Here is a 17,198-nt window from a genome sequence, read left to right on the forward strand (position 1 = left end):
AGAGACCCTGTTTCAAAAAAATAACAAGTCTCCAGCATCTTTTTTTTTTTTTTGAGATGGAGTTTCGCTCTTGTTACCCAGGCTGGAGTGCAATGGCGCGATCTCGGCTCACCGCAACCTCCGCCTCCTGGGTTCAGGCAATTCTCCTGCCTCAGCCTCCTGAGTAGCTGGGATTACAGGCACACGCCACCATGCCCAGCTAATTTTTTGTATTTTTAGTAGAGACGGGGTTTCACCATGTTGATCAGGTTTGTCTCGATCTCTCGACCTCGTGATCCACCCGCCTCGGCCTCCCAAAGTGCTGGGATTACAGGCTTGAGCCACCACGCCCGGCCCAGCATTTTACTTTGGGAAAATTGGGTTTGATTAATGCTGGTCCCTCTTTCCTGTTGCAATGGTTTTACTGAATGACCTCTTCCTCAGTGCGTTAGCTAGTGGTGGGCTTTGTTTATCTTTGATGAACAGAGCCAGAGGTATAAAAACAGCATGCTCTGCCAAGTGTGGCTTGGAAGGCCAAGGTGGGTAGATCATGAAATCAGGATATCGAGACCATGCTGGCCAACATGGTGAAACCCAGTCTCTACTAAAAATACAGAAATCAGATGGATGTGTCAGCACGTGCCTGTAATCCGAGCTACTCAGGAGAATGAGGCAGGAGAATCACTTGAACCTGGGAGGTAGAGGTTGCAGTGAGCGGAGATCACACCATTGCCCTCCAGGCTGGTAACAGAGTTAGACTCCATCTCAAAACAAACAGAAAAACCAGCATGCTCATTCTCCTCCACCCTCCAATTTCCTGTCTGGGCCCGGCATTGGCCAATGGGAGCCCACGGTGGTGAGTGCCACAGCTGCCTGCTGATTGGGGTTCGTATGATTAACACCTGCACAGATGGGGAAGGGAAGAGAAGGGAGGGGAGCCCCTCTGGAGGCAACAGAGGCTAGCCAGCACCCTCTGCTTCCTGGGGGCTTCTCGTGGCATCAGCAACGGTTTTGTCATGGTTGTACCTTAAAACATTCCAGGCCAGGCACAGTGGCTGATGCTGTAACTGCCTGTAATACTAGCACTTTGGGAGGCTGAGACGGGTGGATTGCCTGAGCTCAGGAGTTCGAGACTAGCCTGAACTACACAGTGAAACCCCTTCTCTACTAAAATACAAAAATGTAGCCAGGTGTAGCAGCGTGTGCCTGTAGTCCCAGTTACTCAGAAGGCTGAGGCAGGGAATTGCTAGAACCCAGGAAGCAGAGGGTGTGGTGAACCGAGATTGCACCACTGCATTCCAGCCTGGGCAACAGAGCATAACTCCATCCCTAAAGCAAAAAAAACTTGAAGGCTGGTTGTGATGGCTCGTGCGTATAATCCCAGCACTTTAGGAGGCTGAGGTGGGTGGATCACTTGAGCCCAGGAGTTTGAGACCACCCTGAGAAACTCAGCAAAACCCCATCTCTACAAAAAATACACAAATTAGCCAGGTGTGGTGGCGCACTCCCTAGTCCTGGCTACTCATGGGAATGAAAAGTGGAAGGATCGCTTGAGTCCAGGAGGTCAAGGCTGCAGTGAGCCAAGATTGCGCCCCAGCACTCCAGCCTGGGCGACTCCTCCCTTGGCCCTCCTGCCTCCTTCCACAAGGCATGTAAACAGGAAAAAGGGTTCCTGGGAGATGAGGCAGAGGTAGGCTTCCTGCTTCTTGGTTAGGCCCACTGTCACAAATGGAAACAAGGGCGACCTTGTTTCCAAAGGAAAAAAAAATTCTCAAAAGGCCCCACTTCTTCTGGGGAATGTGCTCTGAACTTCCAGCTTAGCTTTCAGGACACATCTAGGACATAGGGGCTCTCCAGGTGGGTTCTGATGTCACAAAGAGACACGGAGGTTGCCGTGAGCTGAGATGGCGCCATTGCACTCCAACCTGGGCAACAAGAGTAAAATTCCATCTCAAAAAAAGAAAAAAAAAGTGTACAAGTCAATGGCACGTGCGCCACTATATCACGACCTTGCCTGATGTCCATGCAGCCCGTATGATGGCTCTGAAGGCCTCATTTATGTCTGTCCTGCTCCTGAATCCCAGCCAAGGGAAGCAGCCGTCTAGTCCCAAGGCCTGGCTTTCGGTTTCAGGCTGCCTGTGGTCACGCCAAAATCAAGGACTCTAGAAAACGTTTCCCTGGTTCTGCAACCTCTGGAAACCCCCTAAAACTCCCAGCAGGTGGGAAGGTGCAAGGGGTTTCGAGGAGGAAGCCCCACAGGCCCCAGCCCCCACGCCTCTCTGGGGTGCCTCCCTCCTTCTAGAATCTGGGAGTAAGGTTTCTTTTCTGATGTCCTCCCTTGGCCCTCCTGCCTCCTTCCACAAGGCATGTAAACAAGGTTTCCTGGGAGGTGAGGCAGAGGTGGGCTTCCTGCTTCCGGGTTAGGCCCACTGTCACAAATGGAAAGAAATGGAGAAACGATGGGAACAGACCAGGAGGTGGGGAAAGATGTCCTCTGAACCTCAAGGGCTGATAGGGCCCCTGTCTGGAAACGGTGTCGAGCCAGCTGGGAACAGTAGGCTGCCACCCCTCACCCGGGATGGAGAATACTGGTTTATTACATTATTTATTTTTAGAGACAGTGTCACTTTGTTGCCCAGGCTGGAGTGTAGTGGCATAATCACAGCTCACTATAGCCTCGAACCCCTGGGCTCAAGTGAGCCTCCCATTTCTGCCTCCCAAGTAGCTGGGACTACAGACATGCACCACCAAGTCCAGCTAATTTTTAACAATTTTTTGTAAAGATGAGATCTCACTATGTTGCCCAGGCTGGTTTCAAACTCCTGGGCTTGGGCGATCTTCCCACTTTGGCATCCCAACGTCATGGGATTATAGGTATGAAGCATTGTGCCTCACCTGAAGAATATTTAAAATCCAGAAAGGAAACAGAAACTGTGCTATGAAAAGGCAGGACAGTGACTCCCCTGGCAGGGGCGTGCCTGGAAGAAACTGACCCCCACAGGGGCTTCTGAGGGCTGCAAACATTCTGTTTCTTGGTCTGGATGCTGGATCTACAGGAATGCTAAGTTTGCGAAAAGGCATTAAGTTGTACATTTTTGATTTTGCACTTTATGTATTTTACGCTTTTGTTAAAAATTGTATTTTTTTTTTTTTGACAGAGTGAAGCTTTGGAAGATAACCTGGAAGTTTCTCAAAAGGTACAGGCCGGTGCAGTGGCTCACACTTGTAATCCCAGCACTTTGGCATGCCAAGTCAGACGGATCATGAGGTCAGGAGTTCGAGACCAGCCTGTCCAATATGATGAAACCCCCATTTCTACTTAAAAATACAAAATTAGCCAAGCGTGGTGGCACATGCCTGTAATCCCAGCTACTCGGGAGGAACTCCTTGGGAAGCAAGAGGATCACTTGAACCCAGGAGGCGAAGGTTGCCATGAGCTGAGATCTTGCCATTGCACTCCAGCCTGGGGGACAGAGTAAGACTTCATCTCTAAAAAAAAAAAAAAAAAAAGGTACAAAAGGAGCTGGGCATAGTGGCTCACACATGTAATCCCAGCGCTTTGGGAGGCCAAGACAGGAGGATCACTTGAGGCCAGGAGTTGGAGATCAGCCTGGGTAACATAGTGAGACCCCCATCTCTAAAAATAGAAAATTGACTGGGCGTGGTGGTGCTCTCCTCAGTCCCAGCTAGTCAGGAGGCTGAGGCAGAAGCTCAGGAGTTGGGGGCTGCAGTTAGCTGTGATCACACCACTGCAGTCCAGCCTGGGCAATGAAGCGAAACCCTATGTCTTAAAAACATAAAGGGAAAGAAAAGGAAAAAAAGAAAGATGTTCTAGAATTGACTGTGGTGAAGCTTAGACAACTCTGTTTGTATACTAAAAGCCAATGGCAGGGCGCAGTGGCTCACACCTGTAATCCCAGAACTTTGGGAGGCCAAGGTGGGTGGATCACGAGGTCAAGAGGTCGAGACCATCCTGGCCAACACAGTGAAACCTCGTCTCTACTAAAAATACAAAAATTAGCTGGGCGTGTTGGCGTGCACCTGTAATCCTAGCTACTCGGGAGGAGGCAGGAGAATTGCTTGAGCCTGGGAGATGGAGGTTGCAGTGAGCCAAGATCGCACCACTCCACTCCAGCTTGGGCAACAGAGCGAGACTCTGTCTAAAATAAGAAAGGAAGAAATTTAGCGGGGGATTAGCATTAGAAAGAATACCAGATCGGCCGGGTGTGGTGGCTCACGCTTGTAATCCTAGCACTTTGGGAAGCTGAGATGGGTGAAATCACAAGTTCAGGAGATCGAGACCAGTCTGGCAAACACAGGGAAACCCCGTCTCTACTAAAAATACAAAAAATAGCCAAGCGTGGTGGCACGCACCTGTAAACCCAGCTACTCAGGAGGCTGAGGCAGGAGAATCACTTGAACCTCGGAGGCGAATGTTGCAGTGAGCCAAGATTGCGCCACCACATTCCAGCCTGGGAGGCAGAGTCCAAGAAGGAAAGAAAGAAAGAGAGAAAGAGAGAGAGAGAGAAAGAGAGGGAGAGAGAGGGAAAGAGAAAGAAAGAAAGAAAAAGAAGAAAGAAAGAAAGAAAGAAAGAAAGAAAGAAAGAAAGAAAGAAAGAAAGAAAGAGAGAGAGAGAGAGAAAGAAAGAAAGAGAGAAAGAAAGAAAGAGAAAGAAAGAAAGAAAGAAGAAGCCGGGCACGGTGGCTCAAGCCTGTAATCCCAGCACTTTGGGAGGCCGAGGCGGGTGGATCACGAGGTCAAGAGATTGAGACCATCCTGGTCGACATGGTGAAACCCCGTCTCTACTAAAAATACAAAAAATTAGCTGGGCATGGTGGCGCGTGCCTGTAATCCCAGCTACTCAGGAGGCTGAGGCAGGAGAATTGCCTGAACCCAGGAGGCGGAGGTTGCGGCGAGCGGAGATCGCGCCATTGCACTCCAGCCTGGGTAACAAGAGTGAAACTCTGTCTCAAAAAAAAAAAAAAAGAAAGAAAGAAGGAAGGAAGAAAGAAAGAAAGAAAGAATACCAGAGCAATCCAGATGAATGCCAGACAGATGGCCCCACCCACAGGGCTGCACCGGTGCCTGCCAGCTGGCCTCCAGCCACAGTCTATTGGCTTCCCAGGCTCAGGAAGACTCAAGGTCATAACCTGGTGCAGAGAATCTTGACGATAGGAAGAACAGGCAAGAACAAATGCAATCCTCGGTCTCTTGAAACAGATCCTGAGATAAGGATGTGGGTGGGAATAGTTTATTCAGGAAGGGATCCAGGAGGGAAAGGAAGTCAAAATAGGTGATGAGCAACTGAGGCTCAATCCCACTCTGGGGCGAGGGAGATGCATTTATCCTCCACCCTGCCCATCACTGCCTCCTCACCCTGGCTCTGGTGGAGGGAGCCCACAGGTGTAGTCACAGCTTGTCTGGGACATTGGGTGTGTGCTGGATTTCCCAGTGCCAAGGAATATGGGCAGGGCAGCCCCACCTCCACCTTGCCTGGGCACCTCTCAGATGCTATGAAATCCTGGGTAAGCCCTGGCCCCGCAGACCTCAGTTTCCCTATCTGGAAAGTGCACAGAGAAGAGGAGGAGAGCAGTGTTCTCAAAGGGGCATTTGGCTGGGTCTGGAGACATTCTGGGTTGTCACAACAGGGAGGGAAGGTGTGTCTGGCATCTAGCAGATAGAGACCGGGGATGCTTCACCCTACAGCACAGAAGACAGATTTTCACAACGTGGAGTTATCCAACCCAAATTGTCAGCAGTGCCTCAGCTGAGAAACCTGGGCTAGGATGCATCCACCTCGACCTCCCAAAGTGCTGGGATTACAGGGGTTAGTTACCACACCTGGCTGAGAAATTCTAAGAATGATTTTCAACTTGAACATGCCAAGCTCTGAGGATATCCCAGAGAAGGCTTACACCTACCTCATGCCAGTCAGGGACCAGGGCTCCTCTACCCCGAGGGCCCCAGGCTGCCCCTCAGAGGCAGACGAGCCCAGGCTCCTCAGCTCCAAATCTGCTATAAGCCTCTCCCTGTTCTCCTGTATAACACTGGGATATCCCTCATGAGCTGCGAGGGCAGAGCCAGGACCATCCTTAATGCCAGGACATGGCCCTGTAAGTCCTCACTCCTCAACCCCAGCCCTCAGGTTTTTAAAAAATCGATTGTACTTTTAAGAGTAGTTTTAGGTTCACAGCAAAATTGAACGGAAGGTACAGAGATTTCCCTTCTACCCATTGCCCGAAAACATGCACAGCTTGCCCTGTCATCAACATCCCTCACCAGAGTGGAATGTTTGTTACAGCTGATAATCTGCACTGACACATCATCACCCCAAGTCCAGGTTTACGTTAGGGTGAATGAGTGTATTCGATGTACATTCTGTGAGGGTGGGCTGATGGGTAAGGACATGAATCCACCATTACATACAGAGGTTGCACTGCTCTAAAAATCCCCTGTGCACCACCCATTTATTCCTCTCTCCCTTCAACCTCTGCAAACCACTGATCTTTTTTCTCTCTTCATAGTTTTTCCAGGATGTCTCAGAGTTGGAATCACAGAGTATAGCTTTTTCAGATTGGCTTTTCACGTACTAACATGCATGTAAGTTTCCCCCACGCATTTTCATGGCTTCATAGCTCTTTTTTTTTTTAGCGCCGAATAATATTCCATTATCTGGATGTACCTGTTTTTATCCATTCACTTGCTGAAGGTCATCTTGGCTGCTCCCAAGTTCTGACAATCATGCATAAAGTTGCTATAAACATCCATGTATAGGCTTTTGTATAGACATGAGTTTTTAACTCATTTGGGTAAATGCCAATGAACCTGATTCCTGGGTTGTATGGTAGGGTACGTTTCTTTCATTAAAAACTGCTGGGCTGGGCATGGTGGCTCATGCCTGAAATCCCAGCACTTTGGGAGGCTGAGGCGGGTGGATCATGAGGTCAAGAGATCGAGAACATCCTGGTCAACACGGTGAAACCCCGTCTCTACTAAAAATACAAAAAATTAGCTGGGCACAGTGGCGCGCGTCTGTAATCCCAGCTACTCAGGAGGCCGAGGCAGGAGAATTGCCTGAACCCAGGAGGTGGAGGTTGCGGTGAGCTGAGATTGTGCCATTGCACTCCAGCCTGGGTAACAAGAGCGAAACTCCATCTCAAAAAAAAAACAAAAAAAAAAAATCTAAAAACTGCCTAGCTGTCTTCCAGAGTGGCTGGACCATTATTGCATCCCTACCAACAATGAACGAGAGTTCCTGTTGCTCCACGTCCTCACCAGCATTTGCTGTTGTCAGCGTTCTGAATTTTCACCTTTCTAAAGGTATGTAGTGGTACATACAATTGTTGTTTTGCTCCGAGATTTTGCGGCAGTGTGATTTGGAACAAAAAGCAGGTTTTGGGATCACCTACACCTTGCATTAGTCCATTCTCACATTGCTATAAGGAAATACCAGAGGCTGGGTAATTTATAGGAAAAGAGGTCTAATTGGCTCCTGGTTCTGTAGGCTGTGCAGGAAGCATAGTGGCTTCTGCTTCTGGGGAGGCCTCAGGAGGCTTCCAGTCATGGCGGAAGGTGAAGGCATGTCTTACGTGCCCAGAGCAGGAAGAAGAGAGAAGCGGGGAGGTGCTACACACTTTTAAACTACGAGATCTTGCAATCACTCATTCACTCACTATCAGAACAGCACCCAGAAGATGCTGTTCATGAGCACCCATTCATGAGAAACTGCCCCCATGATTTAATCACCTCCCTCCAAGCCCCACCTCCAACATTGGGGATTACAATTCAACATGAGATTTGGGTGGGACACAGATTCAAATCATATCACAGCTGGACTCAATCCTAGCTCTGCCACCTACCAGTGGGACCTTGGTCAAGTTGCTTAACCTCTCTGGGCCCTGGGAGAAGTGGCACAGTGCAAAGTAGCACTTGTGTTTTGGGTTGTCTGCCCTAGTAGCCCTTACACTGGGATGTCTATGGAAACTGCCATTTTTTATGCTTAGTATCTTTATCCTGAAGTCCCCTTGTCTTGGTCCATTTCCTGTTGGTATAAAGGAATACCTGAAGGCTGGGTAATTTACAAAGAAAAGAGATCTACCTGGCTTATGATTCTGCTGGCTGGAAGTTCAAGACTGGGCATCCAGTGAGAGCCTCAGGCTGCTTCCACGTGCGGTGGGAGGTGAAGAGGAGCCCATGTGTGCAGAGATCACAGGGACAGAGAGGAAGCAAAAGGGGGGCAGGTGCCAGGTTCCTTTTAACAACCAGCTCTCTTGGGAACTAATAGAACAAGAACTCAGCCCAAGGGAGGGAGACATCCATCCCCATGCCCCGTACCCTAAACACCTCCCATTTTGCCCCATCTCCGGCATTGGAGATCAAATTTCAACATGCAGTTTGTAGGGAACAAATATCCAAGTCATAGCACCCTGTTCCCACATGCCTAGTTTCTACCCCTCCGTACCCTGGATGAGTGCCTATCTCTTTAAGTGGCTTCCCCAAGCATGGCTCATGGAGCCAATATCTTAAGCCAAACCATCTCAAACATAACACCACCGTTGACTAACATCCATCTGCCCATTTTTTGCCTGCTTCAAAGTAAGATGGAGATGTGGCTGCTGTGACAAAGGCCAATGAGAAACGAGTGTATTTCTTTCTTGGACTAACAGTCCAAGTATCAGCCATTTAAAACAGATAAGGAGGCTCTGCAGCGCAGGGTCCCAGCTTTCTTCTCTTTCATGATTTCCCCATCTTTATTCATGGCTCCCACCTCATGATTCAACAGAGCTGCTCCAGCTCCGACCATCACAACCGTGTTCTATCAGAGGGAAAAGTAACTCCAAAGTGGCACAACTTACTTTATATTAGCTTTACTTTACATGACCACGCTTACTGCAGGGGAGGCCAAGAAAGGTAATGTTTAGCTGATAGGACCCTGAGCCAGCCAAAAATTCTCTTCTGACGGAAGAAGATATTGGGTCAGCTAGTAGTTTTGCCCTACATAACAGAACAGATAAAAGTTTAATTTTATTCATGTGGTTGGACGAATACTCAGACCAAGGGATGTGAGTAAAAGGCCTCCAAATCCCCAACAGAGTAATGGGCAAGAGGCCAGATCGAGAAAGAAGCCTGTTTGGAAAAGCTGTCAATCTTTTCTTTTATTCAATCAACAAACGTGCATTGAGCATTTCCGTTGTGTCTGACGCTATAGCAGACACTGGGTGCATGCAGCAAGGAAAGTGGGCGAAGAAGCTTGGTTGTTCCCAGTTGACGTGATGATCAATTCCTTGCATGCCATTAATATTCTGCCTCTGTTTACTGAGCACCTAATATGTGCCAGGCCTGGGTAGGGTATAATGAAGCAGAAACAAATTCAGCCTGACCCCAAAAGACTCTCACAATGAATAGGCACTGCCCGCAAGCCACATGGGAAAGCCCGGCTCCCTCTGTTAGAATTACACCTGCCTGGGGTGGGGTGGGGGTGAGGAAAGGGGGAGGGATGGCCTGGTCTTCATCAGCATCAATTGCCTGAGTCCTGGTTCCGACCTCATCCCCATGCTATCCATCTCCGGCCCTTTCCCCTCCTCTGACATTCAAGGTCTAGAGCAACATTCATGGTCCTTTCCTCAAGGCAGCAGGGATCTCAAGGGACTTGGACCTCTAGAGGCGGCCAGGGCAGGGGTGTGACTGGCTGGGTGTTATCCAGGTGGCATGGGGAACCACAGGGTGACCCACTCACCCTGGTTTCCTGGGACTTTCCCAGTTTTAGCACTGCAGAGCCTGCCTCCTGAGAACCCCCTTGGTCTGGGGAGGCTAGGGGAGTTAGTCACCCTAGAACTTTGGTCCTATCTGGGTCCTCCCCCACCCCCACCTTCTAAACCAGTGGTTCTCCACCATGGCTGCACATTGGCATCTCCTGGGCTCTTTTTAAGAATGCTGCTGCCTGGGTCCCCCTGCCAGACCAATTCATTCAGAGTTTCAGGGTTGAGGCTGGGTGTGGAACTTGTAAAAAAAAAAAAAAATACTCCCAGGAATCCAAGGTAGAGCCAGGATTGTGAGCCCCTCCTTCGGGAGGATGGAGCTGAGCCAGGAGTTGGTTAAAGGTAGATTTTTGTTTTCTAGCTCCAGTGGGAGCTGAGGAGGAGTGGAGAAGGACCACTGAATTGGGGTTCGTTGACTCATTCCTTCACCCACTCATTCATTCATTCATTCATTCATTCATCAAATATGTACAGGGGGCCTGCTATGGTTCAGGAGCTGTCTGGGGCTGGGGACATGGACTGGGGGAAGAGGGTGATCGTAAACCTGTTTTCAAGACGCTTACATTTGAGTTGGGGAAACAAATAGGCAAGAAGCAAGTCACCTGGAAACTTCCAGATGAAGATGGGAAGGAACTTGATGGAGTGATGTATTGGATGCATGTGGGTACATCAGCTCCTGAAAGTCATTGGCTGGGTGCAGCATCCGGGGGCTTTGCCACGCCAGACCTTTGGCATCGTCTGCTGGTCTTGAGTCTTCTGGAAGGCAGAGGTGTTTGCCGGAAAGTGAGTGCCATAAGGTCCTAGTGTGTCCCCAACCGTGGCTGCTCCAGAAAGTGACCTCTGAGCTGCCATCTGAAGGACATGAAAGAGCTGGCTGTGTGACAAGCATTGCCAGGGCATGTGGAGGCATGCCAGGCAAGGGAGTCGAGAGGGCATAGTCCCCAAGGCAGGTTTGGTGCATTCCAAGAACAGCCACCAAAGACGGTGGGCAGTGTGGCCCAGGCTGGGGAGGAAGAGAGAGTGGCAGGGGTTTGGAGTGGAGAAGAAGATGCCAGGTCCAGGCCATGTGGAGCTGAGATTCAACTGTGTAGGCAGGGAAGCCTCTGGAAGGTTTTGAGCAGGCTTCTGTGGGATCCAGTTACTGCTGGACAACAAGCTCACTTCGCATATGGTGTGGAGAAGGGATTGCAGGGAGGGGCACAAGAGGGAAGAGGAGAGATGGTCTCACCCCTCTGGGTGGCCTTGACCAGTCCCTTTTCTTCTCTTGGATTCAGCCACTTATCTGGAAAATGTGGCCAAGCAGCCTAGCTAGCCCCATGTGCTTCAGAGGGGCATTTCAGCTGAGCACAGTGGTTCAGGCCTATAGTCTCAGCATTTTGGGAGGCCAAGTTGGGAGGATTGAGCCCTGGAGTTTGAGGCCAGCCTGGGCAGCATATCAAGACCCTGTTTTTGCAAAATAATAATAATATATTTTTTTAATTAGCTGGTCTTGGTGGCATGCACCTGTATAGTCCCAGCTACTTGGGAGGCTGAGGCAGGAGGATCACTTGAGCCTAGGAGGTCGAGGCTACAGTGAGCTGTGATTGTACCACTGCACTCCAGCCTGAATAACAGAGTGAGACTGTCTCTAAAAAATAAAAAAAGCATGTTTGGTGACTCCCATGAGTGGAAGTCCCCTGGCTACAGCTGGATGAAGGTCTCCTGGCTGTGGCTTGACACCACCCTTCGGGTAGAAGTGGCCATGCTTGGACCCATCAAGTACAGAACGGGGCCTCTCTCAAGGTCTCTGCTGTGTGGTTGGGCTTTTCCAAGTGAACTGAGCTAAAATTACGAATGGTGAACACAATGTCTCGAAGGCATAAAGGTCAATGAGGCTGAGAAATGAAAATTCAGTCCTCGAGGTACCTTGGCCAAGCAGCCCTGGGACTGGCTGGTCATCTCACTCTAGACTCTGGGATGCAGGAACCCTGGCTGACAGTTTCTGGCAGCCTAGTACCAACTCCACATTCACGCTGAACACAAAGGAAGCTGGACTGAATTCTGAGAGAGGAGCAGAACTGCAGATGCTTGGATTTCCCCAGACGAAATCCAAGAGTGATCACATCTCAGTGAAGGTCCCAAATCTTAGTGTATTCAGACCCTTTCTATCTGGCTGCCAGGAAGCCCAGCTGCATTCATAGTTCCCCTCCCTAAATATGTTCTAGAACCCCAACGGAGGCTACAGAGATTTGCTAACACTGAATATCCACTTATCACAGGTTCACTGCCTGCCAGGCACTGTACTAAGGTCTTCACATGAGGAAACAGTGGTACCATTCCCATTTTAGAGTCAAGACAATGGAAATCCCGAAACATGAATTCACCTTGTGGAAGCCACTAGTAGGTAGCCATTGAAATCTATTTTCTCCATCCTCTGTGAAAATAGAATTCAGGGCATGGTGGCGCTTGCCCATAATTCCAGCTACTTAGGAGGCTAAAGTGGGAGGATTGCTTGAGGCCAGGACTTTGAAGCTGCAGTGAGCTATGATTGCACCACTGCACTCCAGTCTGGGTGACAGAGCGAGATCCTGTCTCTAAAAAAAAAATTAAAAATAAGGACTGGGCATGGTATTTCATGCCTGTAAATCCCAGCACTTTGGGAGGCCAAGGTGGGAGGATTGCTTGAGGCCAGGAGTTGGAGACCAGTCTGAGCAACAAAGTGAGACCTTGTCTCTACAAAAAAAATTTTTTTAAGTTGTCTGGGTGTGGTGGTGTGCACCTGTAGTCCTAGCTACTCAGGAGGCTGAGGTGAGAGGATGACTTGAGCCTGGGAGGTCAAGTCTTCGATAAGCTGTGATGGTGGCCTCATTTCTGGCACCCATTGCTGCACACAGATGCCACATTTCTTTCTTTCTTTTTTTTTTTCGAGTTGGAGTCTCATTCTTTTGCCCAGGTTGGAGTGCAGTGGCACGATCTTGGCTCACTGCAACCTCTACCTCCCAGGTTCGAGCAATTCTCCTGCCTCAGCCTCTGGAGTAGCTGGGATTAGAGGCAGGCACCACCATGCTAATTTTTGTAATTTTAGTAGAGATGGGGTTTCGCCATGTTGGCCAGGCTGATCGCAAAATCCTGACCTCAAGTGATCCCCTTGGCCTCCCAAAGTGCTGGGATTACATAAATTAGCCACCTCACCGGGCCCAGATGTGACATTTCAAGAGTTGTGTTTGGATATCCTGAGCACTCATGAGGAAGGCTGATTTGGGGGTCCCGTTTCTCCCAGGGACTCCTTGGTCCCTCTGTAAGTGAGTTGACAGGTATGAGGGCTCTTCCCCTCCACTTGCTGACTGTCCCCAAGTGCCAGCTGAGTCGGGGTGCACACGTATGGGGGTGCATGGGCATCATCCACTCTTTAGCAGCTCTGGTCCCAGCTGGTGTGGCCTGTAAGTGGCCAAAGGAAGGCAGAGAGACCATTGACTCATTTAGGGCCACCCTGCCAGTCAGTCCCCACCAAGGTAGTGGATGGCAGAGGAGGAGTGAAGACTCTGTCCTCTATGTCTCAATGATAATGGTTGGCAGGAGCCTACAGTCCCTCAGATACTGTCACCATCTTCATGACAACCAGGTCCTGGTGAGCTCTCACTTCCAACAGCAGTCCCTGCACCTCTTAGCTGCAGACACCCCTCATGATGTTGGAACCCGCTTTGCCTGTGTGTGTTCCCAGAGCCAGTGGGGCAGGGTCGAGATGGGCAGTGGGGGTATAAATACCCCAGCTCCCTCCTCCCCCTGGAGACTCTGAGAACCCCCCGTGGGGTGAGCTACAATTACCTTCTGTTAAGGGCTGACTGTGTCCTTCATCTCAAAATTCCTACGTTGAAGCCCTAACCTCCTGTACCTTGAAAATGTGACCCTATTTCAGGATAGACTCATTGTAGACGTCATTAGAAAGATGAGGTCACACTGGAGTAGGGTGGATCCCTAATCCAATATGACTGGTGTCCTTATAAAAAGAGGAAATTTGGACACAGACACAGAGAGAATGTCATGTGAAGATTGGATTATGCTGCCACAGCCTAGAAAATACCCGAAACTAGGAGAGACGCTGGTGACAGCTCCTTCCCTGGCAGCTGCAAAGGGAGCAGGCCTCCATAGAAACACGTCTCGGACTTGCAGCCTCCAGAACTGTGAGACAGTGAATTTCTTAGTTTTAAGCCACTCAGTTTTTGGTACTTTTTGATACACCTTTGAGGGCCTTAGTCTGCGATCACACCCCTGAGTAGACTCCCTGCCTCTCAGCCCATCTCCCCCTCCCTCCCTGGGGCTCTGCCTAATCCCTAAGGCACTCATTCATCCTTGTGCAGAGTAGGGTCTGTTTCCTACTTCAGGAATCCCACCTGACAGTGGCTTTTTTTGTTTTGTTTTGTTTCTTGTGACAGAGTCTCGCTGTGTCACCCAGGCTGGAGTCCAATGGCATGATCTTAGCTCACTGCAACCTCCGCCTCCCAAGTTCAAGTGATTCTCCTGTCTCAGCCTGCCCAGCAACTGGGATCACAGGTGTGCACCACCACACCCGGCTAATTTTTGTGTTTTTAGTAGAGATGGGGTTTCGCCATGTTGGCCAGGTTGGTCTCAAACTCCTGACCTCAGGTAATCTGTCTGTTTTGGCCTCCCAAAGTGCTGATATTACAGGCGTGAGCCACTGTGCCCAGGCTACAACAGTAGGTTTTAAGGAGCAATGACAAGCTCGCCAGTGGCAGACAGAGAATGAAGTGAGCACACTGTTCTCTGGGGGCAGTGAGCTTGACTCTGCAACCCCAACTAAGGGGGAGTAGTACCGCTCAGCTCCCGCCACACGGGATTCAGGCTCTGTGTCACCTTAGCTTCCTTAAGAAAAAACAGAGGCCAGGCTCACGCCTGTAATCCCAACACTCTGGGAGGCCGAGACAGGCAGATCACGAGGTCAGGAGTTTGAGACCAGCCTGACAAACAGGGTGAAACTCTGTCTCTATTAAAACTACAAAAAATTAGCCAGGCGTGGTGGCACCTGCCTGTAATCCCAGCTACCCAGGAGGCGAGGGCAGGAGAATTGCTAGAACCTGGGAGGCAGAGGTCAGAGGTTGCAGTGAATGAAGATCGTGCCACTGCACTCCAGCCTGGGCAACAGAGCAAGACTCTGTCTCAAAAAAAAAGAAAAGAAAAGAAGAAAGAAATACTTCAAAAAAAGAAAAAAGTGACATGTGATTTTTCTTTTCTTTCCTTTCCTTTTTAAAGAAACGGGGTCTCACTCTATCATTCAGGCTGGAGAGCAGGGATGTGATCACAGCTCACTGCAGGCTTGAACTCCAGAACTTAAGTGATCCCACCTTAGCCTACTGAGAGGCAGGGACTGCAGGTGCATGCCACCATGCCCCGCCAGGTTAGTACTTTTATTTTTTAATTTTATGGAGATGAGGTATTGCTTTGTTGGCCAGGCTGGTCTTGAACTGGCTTCAAGAAATCCTCCTGCCTTGGCCTCCCAAAGTGCTGGAATTACTGGCGTGAGCTACAGCACCTGGCCCCAGTTTTCCAATACTGGCAATGAACTCCATGAACTTTCCTTTCTTTTTTCTTCTTTTTTTTTTTTAAACTATGCAGGTCCAACCCAAACATGTCTGGAGAGCAGAGTTGATCCTTGGACAGGCACTTTGCAACGCTGGGTTAAAGGTTTGGCAAGGACTGTGCACCCCCATTGCTTGAACCCAGGAGGTGGAGGTTGCAGTGAGCCAAGATTGTGCCACTGCACTCCAGCCTGGGTGACAGACACTGCACTCTAGCCTGGGTGACAGAATGACACTTTGTCTCAAAAAATTAATAAACAATTAAAAAAAATGGCTGGGCATGGGGTATGTACCTATAGTCCCAGCTACTAGGGAGGCTGAGGCAGGAGGATTGCCTGAGCCCAGGAGTTGGAGGCTGTAGAGAGCTATGCTGCAGCACTGCACTCCAGTCTGGGAGACAGTGAGACCAAAGCTCAAAAAAAAAAAAATGAACTCCTGCATTCCATCCAACAGCCCTTAACATCAGGTCATGATTCTCATTTCACACTGGAAGAAACAGGTTCAGAGAGGTTTAGAATCTCCCAGCTGATAAGAGGCAGGGCTGAGCTTCAAAACACGTTGACTGCAGAGCGTCTGAGCCCACAAGCTGCCGCTTCGGTTTTTGTTGTTGTTGCCTTGGGTACACGGGAAGGAGAGAGACGCGCGGTGACTCCCTGGATTGCCTGGTGAACTCTGGACAAGCTGTCCCGGGAGGAACTGAGCCTGTGTGGGCGACACAGCGGCACAAGGCAAGGCTTTCTGACCCAGTCTGGACAGGGGCCAGGGCTGGGTTAAACAGCACACCACCCCTTCTCCTCAGCGGAGCGTTTCCCGTAAATGGTGGCAGCCTGCCTGCTGGCTCGCAGACCTGCCAGGGCGGGCAGCCAGCCATCGCCCGGGCTCCTCCTTCAAGAGGCGGCCAGGGATCCCAAATCGGGGCATGGGTAATCTGAGCCCCGATGCCTGACCTGGCCCGACTTCCCCTCCCCACTCCCCTCCCCCACCCCCACCCGCCCGGCGGAGGCCCAGGGATGCTATCGCGGCTGCTCTGGGCTGCCGGCCTCGAGGCTTAAATTTGGGGCAGGGCGTTTCGGGAGGGGATGGGGGCAGGTGGGGCTGGGCTGAAAGGTAGCGTGTGCACGCGTGTGTGTGTGTGTGCGTGTGTGTGTGTATGTATGTGTGTGTGTGTGTGTGTGTGTGTGTGAGAGAGAGAGGGAGAGAGAGAACTAGACTGAGACCAGACACCCCTGGGAGGCAATAATCCAGGCCTCTGTGTCCCCGGAATTGTAAGGTCCTCATCAGGGGACTGCAGAGATTCACTGCCAGGTGTGTGTCTTGAGTCGCTCATTCCTGTGTTCACCCACTCACCGCCAGCTTGTGGAACGCCAGCTGTGCACCTGGCCCCATGCTTCGTGAACAGAAGCAGCATCTGCCCTTATGGAGAGAGTACCCTGGTGGAGTCATGGGGAGGAGAATCTCACCAAACCAGTAAGAAGGAGAGAATTAGAGATCACAGAAAGTGCTAGAAAGGGAACAAATATATCAGGCCACAATCTAGATCCCAGACCCTCAGTGGGACTGAGCAACTGGGTGGGACAAGAGCTGAGCTTCAGGGAAGGCCCCTTGCGGGGAGCCCTCCTATTTTCAGCCCTGAGAAAATCAGACGGAGAAGGTGCGAAGGCCCTGAGCCAGGAAGCGACTTGGAAGTTTCTGAAAATCTTGGAGTCTGGCCAGTGGTATGGGAAGAAGTGGGAAAGGTCGGCAGGTCCCTTGGTCAAAGCAGGGCTTGCCTAGGTCACTTTCTCTACTGGGGACAAGCTTTAGACCCCCGGGCTGCTGGGGGAATGACCAGCGTCATGATTTCCCCAGCCTTGCACCTGTGAAAGAGCCTGCCAAGCTCTGGCTGCT

General features: G+C 50.4%; 1 pseudogene; it reads right to left on the bottom strand.

The window, feature by feature from the left end:
* Positions 1–16,697, bottom strand: part of LOC144578795 (Fanconi anemia core complex-associated protein 24 pseudogene) — a 34,694-nt pseudogene extending 17,997 nt beyond the window's left edge.
* Positions 16,698–17,198: the final 501 nt, after the last annotated feature.

This window comes from Callithrix jacchus, chromosome 12 (genome assembly GCF_049354715.1).
Source record: "Callithrix jacchus isolate 240 chromosome 12, calJac240_pri, whole genome shotgun sequence".
NCBI lineage: Eukaryota > Metazoa > Chordata > Mammalia > Primates > Cebidae > Callithrix > Callithrix jacchus.